The sequence below is a fragment of the Crinia signifera genome, chromosome 1 (assembly GCF_055691185.1).
Source record: "Crinia signifera chromosome 1, ASM5569118v1, whole genome shotgun sequence".
NCBI lineage: Eukaryota > Metazoa > Chordata > Amphibia > Anura > Myobatrachidae > Crinia > Crinia signifera.
In genome coordinates this window covers 481,489,536-481,505,724 of record NC_139217.1, presented here as the reverse complement: position 1 = coordinate 481,505,724, position 16,189 = coordinate 481,489,536, and positions in this window count along the sequence as shown.

Here is a 16,189-nt window from a genome sequence, read left to right as displayed (position 1 = left end):
CATTCTATGGAGTGAGAGAAAACTTAGGTCAAAGAAAGGAGACCTGTCTGGATGAATGCACGCAGAGAGGTCTCCAGCTGAGCAATCTAAGGAAAACACCATTTTCAAAAAATCAACCTGCGACGGTACAGGCCCTGTACCAACCCATTTAAATTGTAACAAATGCCTTCTGCCATATGAGTTCTTTTGTGCATTCTCTTGATTAGCATTATTATCTTTAGACCTTACGTCCCCACTTAATATTTTTGCATACGATATTGGGGTCTTAATCTTAGTCGACACAGACTCAGCTGACATGTCAGCAACTGACTTTTTCTCCACTTGGTCTGCAATAATTTTTAGAGCACTCTTAGCACCCACAGGCGCACCAATCTGACCAAACACAGTTTTAAAGATAGCTTTTTCCCTTGCAGTTAAATTGTCCACATTCAGTCTTTTTTGTCCTTGCGTAAGTAGTTCTCCCGCCTTTGTTACTGCTGACACTTTTCCACTTACACCATTCTCATGCCCTAAGCAAACATTATCAGCATTTACTTTTGCAAAAGAAACAGGCTTCTCAATGAATTGGACATTACTTGGTCCAGCCTTTTGACTGTCCATAACACAGTCTTTAAATTTATTGGAGGTAGTCGCAACCACAGTCTTTGGTATCTCCCTTCGGTCCTGAACAGCGCTATCAGCAGCCGCTGGTTTTCCCCCCGCTGTTAGGACCTCACAGGGTGACGGCAGTACTTCTGACATTACATGCGCCTTAGATCTCAAGACCTCTGGTGTCCCCAGGAAGGCAGCGTCTCTCTCGGTCTTACACATAACGATTTCCATACTCACCGCCTCCTGGGGGTCCTCCGATCTGGGCTGGATGGTAGATTCTTCCTCCATCCTCTCCATCTGCATCATGCTCTGCTGTCTTTCTCCCTCTGGATTGGATTGGCAGTTTTTTTCATACACAAATGGCAATCTGTCAATCTGCACTCTGGCCTCTGTTTCCATGAGGCTGTTTTCTTCCACTCTCTGTGCAGGATCAGCCTGGAGCAGTACCCCTCCCCCATGGATGATGTCATCACTGCCTTCTGCTGCTGCAGGTGAAACCTGCATCACCTGGACTGCCATTAACCCTTCTCCTGCTGGTAAGGATTGACCTTTTTCCTTTTCTTCTTTCATTTTGATAGATATTTGATTTTTAACTTTGGAACAGGAGTTAGTGTGTAACATTATTCGATCTCTCCATTTCTGGCGCTCCCATATACGACAGGTATTTCTTTTCTTTTTTGCATGATATAACCTGCTGTGGATCCTTTTCGATTCAATGAGTAGCTCTTTTAGACCCATTTTGACAAAAGTCTCTGTTTCACTTTCCATCTCACTGGCATCTTCCTCTTCAGACACTATGAGGTCATCCTCCACCTCAGATGGTAGGTCTCCTTTGCTTTGTCCCCCCGCGGCCGCTATTTTGCCGCCGCCGACGTTTGCTCCCCCGCCGGGTTCTTCCATTATTTCCCCCCGCAGCTGGCTTGCTACTGGGGTACCTCCGGAATCATCCGGGGGGACATTCTCCATACCTTGCACATTATCCTCTGAGGTTCCCGCTGCTGATGTACTAGCAGCAGGGATGTTTTTCCTCCTGGACGGGCACACAGCCCCACGTCTTCTGCCTTTCACCATGATATAGCCGGTCCTCCGGCACCAGGACCTGCCTGCACTCTACCCCCACAGAGGTCCCCTGGCTTGGGGAGGCCTGAGGGGGGAGCTCTCGCTGTGCACTGGGATTCTACCTTCTCAGGAGCTTCTGTAAAACACGTCCACTCCCTTGAAAGTTACAGTGTCTTATATAGCGCAATAGATTCCGTTACAGCGTCTTATATAGCGCAGCAGATTCCGTTACAGTGTCTTATATAGTGCAGCAGATTCCGTTACAGCGTCTTATATAGTGCAGCAGATTCCGTTACAGTGTCTTATATAGTGCAGCAGATTCCGTTACAGTGTCTTATATAGTGCAGCAGGTTCCGTTACAGTGTCTTATATAGCGCTGCAGATTCCGTTACAGTGTCGTATATATCGCAGCAGATTCCGTTACAGTGTCTTATATAGCGCAGCAGATTCCGTTACAGTGTCTTATATAGTGCAGCAGATTCCGTTACAGTGTCTTATATAGCGCAGCAGATTCTGTTACAGGTTCTTATATAGCGCAGCATATTCCGTTACAGCGTCTTATATAGCGCAGCAGATCCCGTTACAGTTTCTTATATAGCGCATCAGGTTCCGTTACAGTGTCTTATATAGCGCAGCAGATTCCGTTACAGTGTCTTATATAGCGCAGCAGATTCCGTTACAGTGTCTTATATAGCGCAGCAGATTCCGTTACAGTGTCTTATATAATGCAGCAGATTCCGTTACAGTGTCTTATATAGCGCAGCAGATTCCGTTACAGTGTCTTATATAGCGCAGCAGATTCCGTTACAGTGTCTTATATAGTGCAGCAGATTCCGTTACAGTGTCTTATATAGCGCAGCAGATTCCGTTACAGTGTCTTATATAGCGCAGCAGATTCCGTTACAGTGTCTTATATAGCGCAGCAGATTCCGTTACAGTGTCTTATATAGCGCAGCAGATTCCGTTACAGCGTCTTATATAGCGCAGCAGATTCTGTTACAGTGTCGTATATATCGCAGCAGATTCCGTTACAGCGTCTTATATAGCGCAGCAGATTCCGTTACAGCGTCTTACATAGCGCAGCAGATTCCGTTACAGCGTCTTATATAGAGCAGCAGATTCCGTTACAGTGTCTTATATAGCGCAGCAGATTCCGTTACAGCGTCTTACATAGCGCAGCTGATTCCGTTACAGTGTCTTATATAGCGCAGCAGATTCCGTTACAGCGTCTTATATAGCGCAGCAGATTCCGTTACAGTGTCTTATATAGCGCAGCAGATTCCGTTACAGTGTCTTATATAGCGCAGCAGATTCTGTTACAGTGTCGTATATATCGCAGCAGATTTCGTTACAGCGTCTTATATAGCGCAGCAGATTCTGTTACAGCGTCTTATATAGCGCAGCAGATTCTGTTACAGTGTCGTATATATCGCAGCAGATTCCGTTACAGCGTCTTATATAGCGCAGCAGATTCCGTTACAGCGTCTTACATAGCGCAGCAGATTCCGTTACAGCGTCTTATATAGAGCAGCAGATTCCGTTACAGTGTCTTATATAGCGCAGCAGATTCCGTTACAGCGTCTTACATAGCGCAGCAGATTCCGTTACAGTGTCTTATATAGCGCAGCAGATTCCGTTACAGCGTCTTATATAGCGCAGCAGATTCTGTTACAGTGTCTTATATAGCGCAGCAGATTCCGTTACAGCGTCTTATATAGCGCAGCAGATTCCGTTACAGCGTCTTATATAGCGCAGCAGATTCCGTTACAGCGTCTTATATAGCGCAGCAGATTCCGTTGCACTTTACAAAGGAAACAGTGATACAACAAAACAGAGTATTTACAGACAGTCAGAGGTAGGAGGGCCCTGCTCGCAAGCTTACAATCTATAGGGAAATAGGCATTGATACATAAGGGTAGATACTGTATTCTTTATTGCATCGATTCCACCAGAATGCAAGGTTCTATGACTGGATCTGGAATTTGATAAGCTTGCCTGAAGAGATGAGTTTTTAGGGAACGCTTCTAGGTTTGGAGACTGGAGGAGAGTCTTATTGTGCTTGGGAGGGCATTCCACAGAGTGGGTGCAGCACGAAGAAAGTCCTGCATTCTACAGGACAAGGGGACCGATCTTCTATCAACATAGGTATGTATGGATGAATGGGCTCCATGTGAAATAAAGTTATACTGTAAGTGTGTGTGTGTGTGTGTTTTAACTATTTGTACTGCTGGGGCACTACTAGTCCCAGCGGGCCCTTTATTGCACTTCATGCTGGGACTTGTGTTTCTCCAAGTCCCTGCATGTGGTGCAGGCTTGCTGGGACTTGTAGTGCCACAGCAATACATAATAGTTCTTCCATTTTTTTACACTATTATCAGCTCCATGCCCACCGCCCAGGGGCATCGAGGACAGCCCCAGGTTTCAGCACTGGAAGGTAAGTTCTGGAGGAAGGGGGACCCCTTCTTTGGAGGGGTCCCCACTTCCCCAGGACCACTGCCCATGCTGACCGGTCAGGGGGAGAATGCTTTGGCCGGGGAACTTTTACAAAAAGTCTCCCCCCAGCTGTGGCATTACCCTGCTGGCTGGTTGGGCCCGGCGCTGGTTCTTGAAATACGGGGGATCCCTAATATACTACCCCCCCCCCCGTATTTTGGGAACCAGGACTGGCCCCTAAGCCTGGTGCTGGTTTTATAAAATCCAGGGGAACCCTATTTGGTTTGCCCTGTGATTTTATGAAACGAGGACCGGCTTTTAGAGCCGGGGGCTGCTTATGGCTCAGGAGGGGGGACTCCACTCCGTTTTTTTTTAGAAATTTTTTTTTTTTCACAAAAAACCGCATGATTTGAAATGTACACATTTTCATGACTTAAAATCGCCACAAATCGCACCATATGGCAATTTTTCCACTGTAAATTTGCATTTCATTAAATATGTGTACTACAAGGGAAAAATGCGAGTTCTAAAAGTGCGATTTGCGGCGATATGGTGCGATTTCTAAAAATGCGCTAAAATCGCATTCTATTAAATCAGGGTTGCCGACTTTAATATTCTCCTCTCCGGGAGTTTCAGCAACTGCTCCGGGGGGCACAACATCACTAAGCCCCGCCCCCATTATGTTAAACCATCGAATTCACGGATCTCCGTGGAGGGGGCGGGGCTAAAATGATGCAATTTTGCCATTTTAGCTCCGCCCCCTCCTCTGAGACCCACGGATTGCGGCATTTAAATGCCGCAATCGGGGGGTGCAGCGGGGGGGGTCCCCCCAGAATCCGGGAGGGTAGGCAACCCTGTATTAAATGTCACCCAGGGTGTTATTAACTAAGGGTGACATCTGAACAGTTAAAGAAACAGTTTAACAAACATTAAACAACTACATAAAGACATACTAGAGAAAACCAGGAGGACATAAAACTTATCATCCTCCACTGACAATCCACCATTCACCTGACTCAGCATCACCCACAGTCTGCACAACCTGGACAGTGTACTCCATGCTGAACTAAATGCTGTCACGCACTGCTTCTGTCTCCTTTATCTCTTATATATTTAGCCATGTGTCAATCATGTGTGTGTATATAACGCTGGGCGGAGTTACACCCCACCCAGCGTTATACACACACGTTATACACACATAAGCCTGATGTGCCGAACAGTGTATGTGTGTGTAAACCCCCCCCCGCATCATCACCTCCCGCCCTTCCCCAGCATCTCCATTGACTGGCTCCAGTCCACACCGCATCCCCACCCGGCCGGCCGCATCTCTATGTGCCTCCCCTACGCCCGGCATCATCACCTCCAGCCCTCCCCAGGATCTCTATTGACCGGCTCCACACCGCATCTCCACCCACCCCCGGCCGGTCGCGTCTTTATGCGCCCCCCCTCCGCCAACACCTCCTGCCCTCCACCAGGATCTCTATTGACCGGCTCCACACCGCATCTCCACCCACCCCCGGCCGGTCGCGTCTCTATGCGACCCCCCCCTCCGTCCGCACCCACCAGCGTCAGCCACCCGCAGCACCCTCCCACTGCTACGGACTTTGGTAAGTAAAGAGGAAGCCCCCCCACTCACACAGCAGCAACCACCCCCCCCCCCCACCTGCACACAGCAGCAGCACCCCCCCCCCCACACACACACACACACCTGCACACAGCAGCAGCAACCCGCTCACCCACCCCCCGGCCTGCACACACACACACACACACCCCCGGCCTGCACACAGCAGCAAGGTCACCGGGAAGACACACACAGGTGTACTCATTACTCACTGACACACTTCCCAGGTCACCGGGCAAACACACATGTGTACTCATTACTCACTGACACACTTCCCAGGTCACCCACAAGGTACACAGGTGTACTTATTACTCACTGACACACTTCCCAGGTCACAGCGCAGACACACAGGTGTACTCATTACTCACTGACACACTTCCCAGATCACCTCGCAGACACACAGGTGTACTCATTACTCACTGACACACTTCCCAGGTCACCAACAAGGTACACAGGTGTACTTATTACTCACTGACACACTTCCCAGGTCACAGTGCAGACACACAGGTGTACTTATTACTCACTGACACACTTCCCAGATCACCTCGCAGACACACAGGTGTACTCATTACTCACGGACACACTTTCCACGTCACCACGCAGACACACAGGTGTACTCATTACTCACTGACACACTTCCCAGATCACAGCACAGACACGTAATGAGTACACCTGTGTGTCTGCACTGTGACCTGGGAAGTATGTCAGTGAGTAATGAGTACACTTGTGTGTCTGCGTGGTGACGTGGGAAGTGTGTCAGTGAGTAATGAGTACACCTGTGTGTCTGCGCTGTGACCTGGGTAGTGTGTCAGTGAGTAATGAGTACACCTGTGTGCCTGCGCAGTGACCTGGGTAGTGTGTCAGTGAGTAATGAGTACACCTGTGTGTCTGCGCTGTGACCTGGGTAGTGTGTCAGTGAGTAATGAGTACACCTGTGTGTCTGCGTGGTGACCTGGGTAGTGTGTCAGTGAGTAATGAGTACACCTGTGTGTCTGCGCTGTGACCTGGGTAGTGTGTCAGTGAGTAATGAGTACACCTGTGTGTCTGCGTGGTGACATGGGAAGTGTGTCAGTGAGTAATGAGTACACCTGTGTGTCTGCGCTGTGACCTGGGTAGTGTGTCAGTGAGTAATGAGTACACCTGTGTGTCTGCGCTGTGACCTGGGTAGTGTGTCAGTGAGTAATGAGTACACTTGTGTGTCTGCGTGGTGACATGGGAAGTGTGTCAGTGAGTAATGAGTACACCTGTGTGTCTGCGCTGTGACCTGGGTAGTGTGTCAGTGAGTAATGAGTACACCTGTGTGTCTGCGCTGTGACCTGGGTAGTATATTAGTGAAGAGAGAGAAATGAATCTACACACTGAATTGTTTCCCTTTTTTTATATATTCTGGGGTATTCCACCTTGTTTTGATGGTGGGGGTGCTGTCACAACAACCAAATATGGTACAAGAGAATGCGGGAAGAGTGAAGCGGTTGCAGATCTGGACGCACACCTGGGTGCCAAATTCTATTTAATTTCTGAATTAAATTTTATTAAAAATTACCCATCTGTTTTTCTTTTATTTCACTGAAACTCTGGGTCACATTAACATACAGTTAGACAAGATGAAATAAGGGGTTAAAATCACACACTATTGACAAACCAACATAGATTAGGGGTGGGATGTACTAAAGGGAAAATGCGGTAAAACAGGGGTTTTACCGCATTTTACTATGTACCAATACCCGTCCGCCCCGTCTTCGCCTGGCAGGGTATTGCCACCCTCTGGGTGGCGATACCCTATAGAAGCCTATGGGCTTCTATCGTCGCCCGCTGCCCGCCGTCCGCGCCCCCCCCTTTGATCTCCTCCTCCCCCAGCAGGTGTCACAGCCGGGAGGACATCTGGCTGCAGGGGGGAGGAGGAGACACAGGGGAACACTGGCAGCCATGTGAAGAAGACCCCCCGCACACCACAGCACAGGTATCGCGGGGGTCTCCGTCACCGCACCCCCATGCTAGCCGCATATGTTAGTACATATGCGGCAGCATCGCGGCGGCTGTCAGGCGAAGGGCGGCGATGTATATTAATACATCCCGTCCTAGGTGAGAGAGAAAAGTTTGGAAAAATATTAGTGCAGAAAATAGCTTTTACAAAGATGCAGCGCCTTTATTCTGCCGCATATACTTCTCTAATATCAAAGTTATGAGCTCTGGGCTTGGTTAGGAAATCTATACATGTATCCCTTTATTTTCTGGCCCAGAGCCCAGGCTTTTATCATATCAGATGATTCGCTATTGGAACAGATCTTGTTTATACATTGTAGCTTTTATGTCATTCCGCAGACGACTTATATCATGTATACCTGTGGAGGTAGCAGGACTTATATCGCGTATACCTGTGGAGGTAGCAGGACTTATATCGCGTATACCTGTGGAGGTAGCAGGACTTATATCGCGTATACCTGTGGAGGTAGCAGGACTTATATCGCGTATACCTGTGGAGGTAGCAGGACTTATATCGCGTATACCTGTGGAGGTAGCAGGATTTATATCGCGTATACCTGTGGAGGTAGCAGGACTTATATCGCGTATACCTGTGGAGGTAGCAGGACATATATTGCGTATACCTGAGGAGGTAGCAGGACTTATATCGCGTATACCTGTGGAGGTAGCAGGACATATGTATCGCGTATACCTGTGGAGGTAGCAGGACTTATATCGCGTATACCTGTGGAGGTAGCAGGACTTATATTGCGTATACCTGTGGAGGTAGCAGGACTTATATGGCGTATACCTGTGGAGGTAGCAGGACTTACATCGCGTATACCTGTGAGGTAGCAGGACTTACATCGCGTATACCTGTGGAGGTAGCAGGACTTACATCGCGTATACCTGTGGAGGTAGCAGGACTTACATCGCATATACCTGTGGAGGTAGCAGGACTTATATCGCGTATACCTGTGAGGTAGCAGGACTTACATCGCGTATACCTGTAGAGGTAGCAGGACTTATATCGCGTATACCTGTAGAGGTAGCAGGACTTATATCTCGTATACCTATGGAGGTAGCAGGACTTACATTGCATATACCTGTGGAGGTAGCAGGACTTATATTGCGTATACCTGTGGAGGTAGCAGGACGTACATCGCGTATACCTGTGAGGTAGCAGGACTTATATCGCGTATACCTGTGGAGGTAGCAGGACTTATATCGCGTATACCTGTGGAGGTAGCAGGACTTATATCGCGTATCCCCGTGGAGGTAGCAGGACTTATATCGTGTATACCCGTGGAAGTAGCAGGACTTACATCGCGTATACCTGTGAGGTAGCAGGACTTACATCGCGTATACCTGTGGAGGTAGCAGGACTTACATCGCGTATACCTGTGGAGGTAGCAGGACTTACATCGCGTATACCTGTGGAGGTAGCAGGACTTACATCGCGTATACCTGTGGAGGTAGCAGGACTTATATCGCTTATACCTGTGGATTTAGCAGGACTTACATCGCGTATACCTGTGGATTTAGCAGGACTTACATCGCGTATACCTGTGGAGGTAGCAGGACTTATATCGTGTATACCTGTGGAGGTAGCAGGACTTACATCGCGTATACCTGTGGAGGTAGCAGGACTTATATCGCGTATACCTGTGGATGTAGCAGGACTTATATCGCGTATACCTGTGGAGGTAGCAGGACTTACATTGCGTATACCTGTGGAGGTAGCAGGACTTACATCGCGTATACCTGTGGAGGTAGCAGGACTTATATCGCGTATACCTGTGGAGGTAGCAGGACTTATATCGCGTATCCCCGTGGAGGTAGCAGGACTTATATCGTGTATACCCGTGGAAGTAGCAGGACTTACATCGCGTATACCTGTGAGGTAGCAGGACTTACATCGCGTATACCTGTGGAGGTAGCAGGACTTACATCGCGTATACCTGTGGAGGTAGCAGGACTTACATCGCGTATACCTGTGGAGGTAGCAGGACTTACATCGCGTATACCTGTGGAGGTAGCAGGACTTATATCGCTTATACCTGTGGATTTAGCAGGACTTACATCGCGTATACCTGTGGATTTAGCAGGACTTACATCGCGTATACCTGTGGAGGTAGCAGGACTTATATCGTGTATACCTGTGGAGGTAGCAGGACTTACATCGCGTATACCTGTGGAGGTAGCAGGACTTATATCGCGTATACCTGTGGATGTAGCAGGACTTATATCGCGTATACCTGTGGAGGTAGCAGGACTTACATTGCGTATACCTGTGGAGGTAGCAGGACTTACATCGCGTATACCTGTGGAGGTAGCAGGACTTATATCGCGTATACCTGTGGAGGTAGCAGGACTTATATCGCGTATCCCCGTGGAGGTAGCAGGACTTATATCGTGTATACCCGTGGAAGTAGCAGGACTTACATCGCGTATACCTGTGAGGTAGCAGGACTTACATCGCGTATACCTGTGGAGGTAGCAGGACTTACATCGCGTATACCTGTGGAGGTAGCAGGACTTACATCGCGTATACCTGTGGAGGTAGCAGGACTTACATCGCGTATACCTGTGGAGGTAGCAGGACTTATATCGCGTATACCTGTGGATTTAGCAGGACTTACATCGCGTATACCTGTGGATTTAGCAGGACTTACATCGCGTATACCTGTGGAGGTAGCAGGACTTATATCGTGTATACCTGTGGAGGTAGCAGGACTTACATCGCGTATACCTGTGGAGGTAGCAGGACTTATATCGCGTATAACTGTGGAGGTAGCAGGACTTATATCGCGTATACCTGTGGAGGTAGCAGGACTTACATTGCGTATACCTGTGGAGGTAGCAGGACTTACATCGCGTATACCTGTGGAGGTAGCAGGACTTATATCGCGTATACCTGTGGATTTAGCAGGACTTACATTGCGTATACCTGTGGATTTAGCAGGACTTACATCGCGTATACCTGTGGAGGTAGCAGGACTTATATCGTGTATACCTGTGGAGGTAGCAGGACTTACATCGCGTATACCTGTGGAGGTAGCAGGACTTATATCGCGTATACCTGTGGAGGTAGCAGGACTTATATCGCGTATACCTGTGGAGGTAGCAGGACTTACATTGCGTATACCTGTGGAGGTAGCAGGACTTACGTCGCGTATACCTGTGGAGGTAGCAGGACTTATGTCGCATATGCCTGTGGAGGTAGCAGGACTTATATCGCGTATACCTGTGGAGGTAGCAGGACTTAAGTCGCGTATGCCTGTGGAGGTAGCAGGACTTATATCACGTATACCTGTGGAGGTAGCAGGACATATATATCGCGTATACCTGTGGAGGTAGCAGGATGTATATCGCGTATACCTGTGGAGGTAGCAGGACTTACATCGCGTATACCTGTGGAGGTAGCAGGACTTATATCGCGTATACCTGTGGAGGTAGCAGGACTTATATCGCGTATACCTGTGGAGGTAGCAGGACTTATATCGCGTATACCTGTGGAAGTAGCAGGACATATATTGTGTATACCTGTGGAGGTAGCAGGACTTATATCGCGTATGCCTGTGGAGGTAGCAGGACTTATATCGCGTATGGCTGTGGAGGTAGCAGGACTTATATCGCGTATGCCTGTGGAGGTAGCAGGACTTATATCGCGTATGCCTGTGGAGGTAGCAGGACTCATGTCGCGTATACCTGTGGAGGTAGCAGGACTCATGTCGCGTATGCCTGTGGAGGTAGCAGGACTCATGTCGCGTATGCCTGTGGAGGTAGCAGGACTTATGTCGAGTATGCCTGTGGAGGTAGCAGGATTTATATCGCGTATGCCTGTGGAGGTAGCAGGACTTATGTCGCGTATGCCTGTGGAGGTAGCAGGACTTATATCGCATATACCTCGGGAGGTAGCAGGACTTATATCGCGTATACCTGTGGAGGTAGCAGGACTTATATCGCGTATACATGTGGAGTTAGCAGGACTTATGTCGCGTATACCTGTGGAGGTAGCAGGACTTATATTGCGTATACCTGTGGAGGTAGCAGGACTTATGTCGCGTATACCTGTGGAGGTAGCAGGACTTATATCGTGTATACCTGTGGAGGTAGCAGGACTTATATCGCGTATACCTGTGGAGGTAGCAGGACTTATATCGCGTATACCTGTGGAGGTAGCAGGACATATATCGCGTATACCTGTGGAGGTAGCAGGACTTACATTGCGTATACCTGTGGAGGTAGCAGGACTTACGTCGCGTATACCTGTGGAGGTAGCAGGACTTATGTCGCGTATGCCTGTGGAGGTAGCAGGACTTATATCGCGTATACCTGTGGAGGTAGCAGGACTTATGTCGCGTATGCCTGTGGAGGTAGCAGGACTTATATCGCGTATACCTGTGGAGGTAGCAGGACTTATATGGCGTATACCTGTGGAGGTAGCAGGACTTACATCGCGTATACCTGTGAGGTAGCAGGACTTACATTGCGTATACCTGTGGAGGTAGCAGGACTTACATCGCGTATACCTGTGGAGGTAGCAGGACTTACATCGCGTATACCTGTGGAGGTAGCAGGACTTATATCGCGTATACCTGTAGAGGTAGCAGGACTTATATCTCGTATACCTATGGAGGTAGCAGAACTTACATTGCATATACCTGTGGAGGTAGCAGGACTTATATTGCGTATACCTGTGGAGGTAGCAGGACTTATATCGCGTATACCTGTGGAGGTAGCAGGACTTATATCGCGTATACCTGTGGAGGTAGCAGGACTTATATCGCGTATACCTGTGGAGGTAGCAGGACTTACATCGCGTATACAAGTGGAGGTAGCAGGACTTACATCGCGTATACCTGTGGAGGTAGCAGGACTTATGTCGCGTATGCCTGTGGAGGTAGCAGGACTTATATCGCGTATGCCTGTGGAGGTAGCAGGACTTATGTCGCGTATGCCTGTGGAGGAAGCAGGACTTATATCGCGTATACCTGTGGAGGTAGCAGGACATATATATCGCGTATACCTGTGGAGGTAGCAGGATGTATATCGCGTATACCTGTGGAGGTAGCAGGACTTACATCGCGTATACCTGTGGAGGTAGCAGGACTTATATTGCGTATACCTGTGGAGGTAGCAGGACTTATATCGCGTATACCTGTGGAGGTAGCAGGACTTATATCGCGTATACCTGTGGAAGTAGCAGGACATATATTGTGTATACCTGTGGAGGTAGCAGGACTTACATCGCGTATACCTGTGGAGGTAGCAGGACTTATATTGCGTATACCTGTGGAGGTAGCAGGACTTATATCGCGTATACCTGTGGAGGTAGCAGGACTTATATCGCGTATACCTGTGGAAGTAGCAGGACATATATCGTGTATACCTGTGGAGGTAGCAGGACTTATATCGCGTATGCCTGTGGAGGTAGCAGGACTTATATCGCGTATGGCTGTGGAGGTAGCAGGACTTATATCGCATATGCCTGTGGAGGTAGCAGGACTTATATCGCGTATGCCTGTGGAGGTAGCAGGACTTATATCGCGTATGCCTGTGGAGGTAGCAGGACTCATATCACGTATACCTGTGGAGGTAGCAGGACTCATATCGCGTATACCTGTGGAGGTAGCAGGACTTATGTCGCGTATGCCTGTGGAGGTAGCAGGACTCATGTCGCGTATGCCTGTGGAGGTAGCAGGACTTATATCACGTATCCCCGTGGAGGTAGCAGGACTTATATCGTGTATACCCGTGGAGGTAGCAGGACTTACATCCCGTATACCTGTGAGGTAGCAGGACTTACATTGCGTATACCTGTGGATTTAGCAGGACTTACATCACGTATAACTGTGGAGGTAGCAGGACTTATATCGCGTATACCTGTGGAGGTAGCAGGACTTACATCGCGTATACCTGTGAGCTAGCAGGACTTATATCGCGTATACCTGTGGAGGTAGCAGGACTTATATCGCGTATACCTGTGGAGGTAGCAGGACTTACATTGCATATACAAGTGAAGGTAGCAGGACTTACATCGCGTATACCTGTGGAGGTAGCAGGACTTATGTCGCGTATGCCTGTGGAGGTAGCAGGACTTATATCGCGTATGCCTGTGGAGGTAGCAGGACTTATATCGCGTATGCCTGTGGAGGTAGCAGGACTTATATCGCATATACCTGTGGAGGTAGCAGGACATATATATCGCGTATACCTGTGGAGGTAGCAGGATGTATATCGCGTATACCTGTGGAGGTAGCAGGACTTACATCGCGTATACCTGTGGAGGTAGCAGGACTTATATTGCGTATACCTGTGGAGGTAGCAGGACTTATATCGCGTATACCTGTGGAGGTAGCAGGACTTATATCGCGTATACCTGTGGAAGTAGCAGGACATATATCGTGTATACCTGTGGAGGTAGCAGGACTTATATCGCGTATGCCTGTGGAGGTAGCAGGACTTATATCGCGTATGGCTGTGGAGGTAGCAGGACTTATATCGCATATGCCTGTGGAGGTAGCAGGACTTATATCGCGTATGCCTGTGGAGGTAGCAGGACTTATATCGCGTATGCCTGTGGAGGTAGCAGGACTTATATCGCGTATGGCTGTGGAGGTAGCAGGACTTATATCGCATATGCCTGTGGAGGTAGCAGGACTTATATCGCGTATGCCTGTGGAGGTAGCAGGACTTATATCGCGTATGCCTGTGGAGGTAGCAGGACTCATATCACGTATACCTGTGGAGGTAGCAGGACTCATATCGCGTATACCTGTGGAGGTAGCAGGACTCATATCGCGTATACCTGTGGAGGTAGCAGGACTCATGTCGCGTATACCTGTGGAGGTAGCAGGACTTATGTCGCGTATGCCTGTGGAGGTAGCAGGACTCATGTCGCGTATGCCTGTGGAGGTAGCAGGATTTATATCGCGTATACCTGTGGAGGTAGGAGGACTTATATCGCGTATGATTGTGGAGGTAGCAGGACTTATGTTGCGTATGCCTGTGGAGGTAGCAGGACTTATATCGCGTATGCCTGTGGAGGTAGCAGGACTTATATCGCGTATGCCTGTGGAGGTAGCAGGACTTATATCGCGTATGCCTGTGGAGGTAGCAGGACTTATATCGCGTATGCCTGTGGAGGTAGCAGGACTCATGTCGCGTATACCTGTGGAGGTAGCAGGACTCATGTCGCGTATGCCTGTGGAGGTAGCAGGACTCATGTCGCGTATGCCTGTGGAGGTAGCAGGACTTATGTCGAGTATGCCTGTGGAGGTAGCAGGATTTATATCGCGTATGCCTGTGGAGGTAGCAGGACTTATGTCGCGTATGCCTGTGGAGGTAGCAGGACTTATATTCCATATACCTCGGGAGGTAGCAGGACTTATATCGCGTATACCTGTGGAGGTAGCAGGACTTATATCGCGTATACATGTGGAGTTAGCAGGACTTATGTCGCGTATACCTGTGGAGGTAGCAGGACTTATATTGCGTATACCTGTGGAGGTAGCAGGACTTATGTCGCGTATACCTGTGGAGGTAGCAGGACTTATATCGTGTATACCTGTGGAGGTAGCAGGACTTATATCGCGTATACCTGTGGAGGTAGCAGGACTTATATCGCGTATACCTGTGGAGGTAGCAGGACATATATCGCGTATACCTGTGGAGGTAGCAGGACTTACATTGCGTATACCTGTGGAGGTAGCAGGACTTACGTCACGTATACCTGTGGAGGTAGCAGGACTTATGTCGCGTATGCCTGTGGAGGTAGCAGGACTTATATCGCGTATACCTGTGGAGGTAGCAGGACTTATGTCGCGTATGCCTGTGGAGGTAGCAGGACTTATATCGCGTATACCTGTGGAGGTAGCAGGACTTATATGGCGTATACCTGTGGAGGTAGCAGGACTTACATCGCGTATACCTGTGAGGTAGCAGGACTTACATCGCGTATACCTGTGGAGGTAGCAGGACTTACATCGCGTATACCTGTGGAGGTAGCAGGACTTACATCGCGTATACCTGTGGAGGTAGCAGGACTTATATCGCGTATACCTGTAGAGGTAGCAGGACTTATATCTCGTATACCTATGGAGGTAGCAGAACTTACATTGCATATACCTGTGGAGGTAGCAGGACATATATTGCGTATACCTGTGGAGGTAGCAGGACTTATATCGCGTATACCTGTGGAGGTAGCAGGACTTATATCGCGTATACCTGTGGAGGTAGCAGGACTTATATCGCGTATACCTGTGGAGGTAGCAGGACTTACATTGCGTATACAAGTGGAGGTAGCAGGACTTACATCGCGTATACCTGTGGAGGTAGCAGGACTTATGTCGCGTATGCCTGTGGAGGTAGCAGGACTTATATCGCGTATGCCTGTGGAGGTAGCAGGACTTATGTCGCGTATGCCTGTGGAGGAAGCAGGACTTATATCGCGTATACCTGTGGAGGTAGCAGGACATATATATCGCGTATACCTGTGGAGGTAGCAGGATGTATATC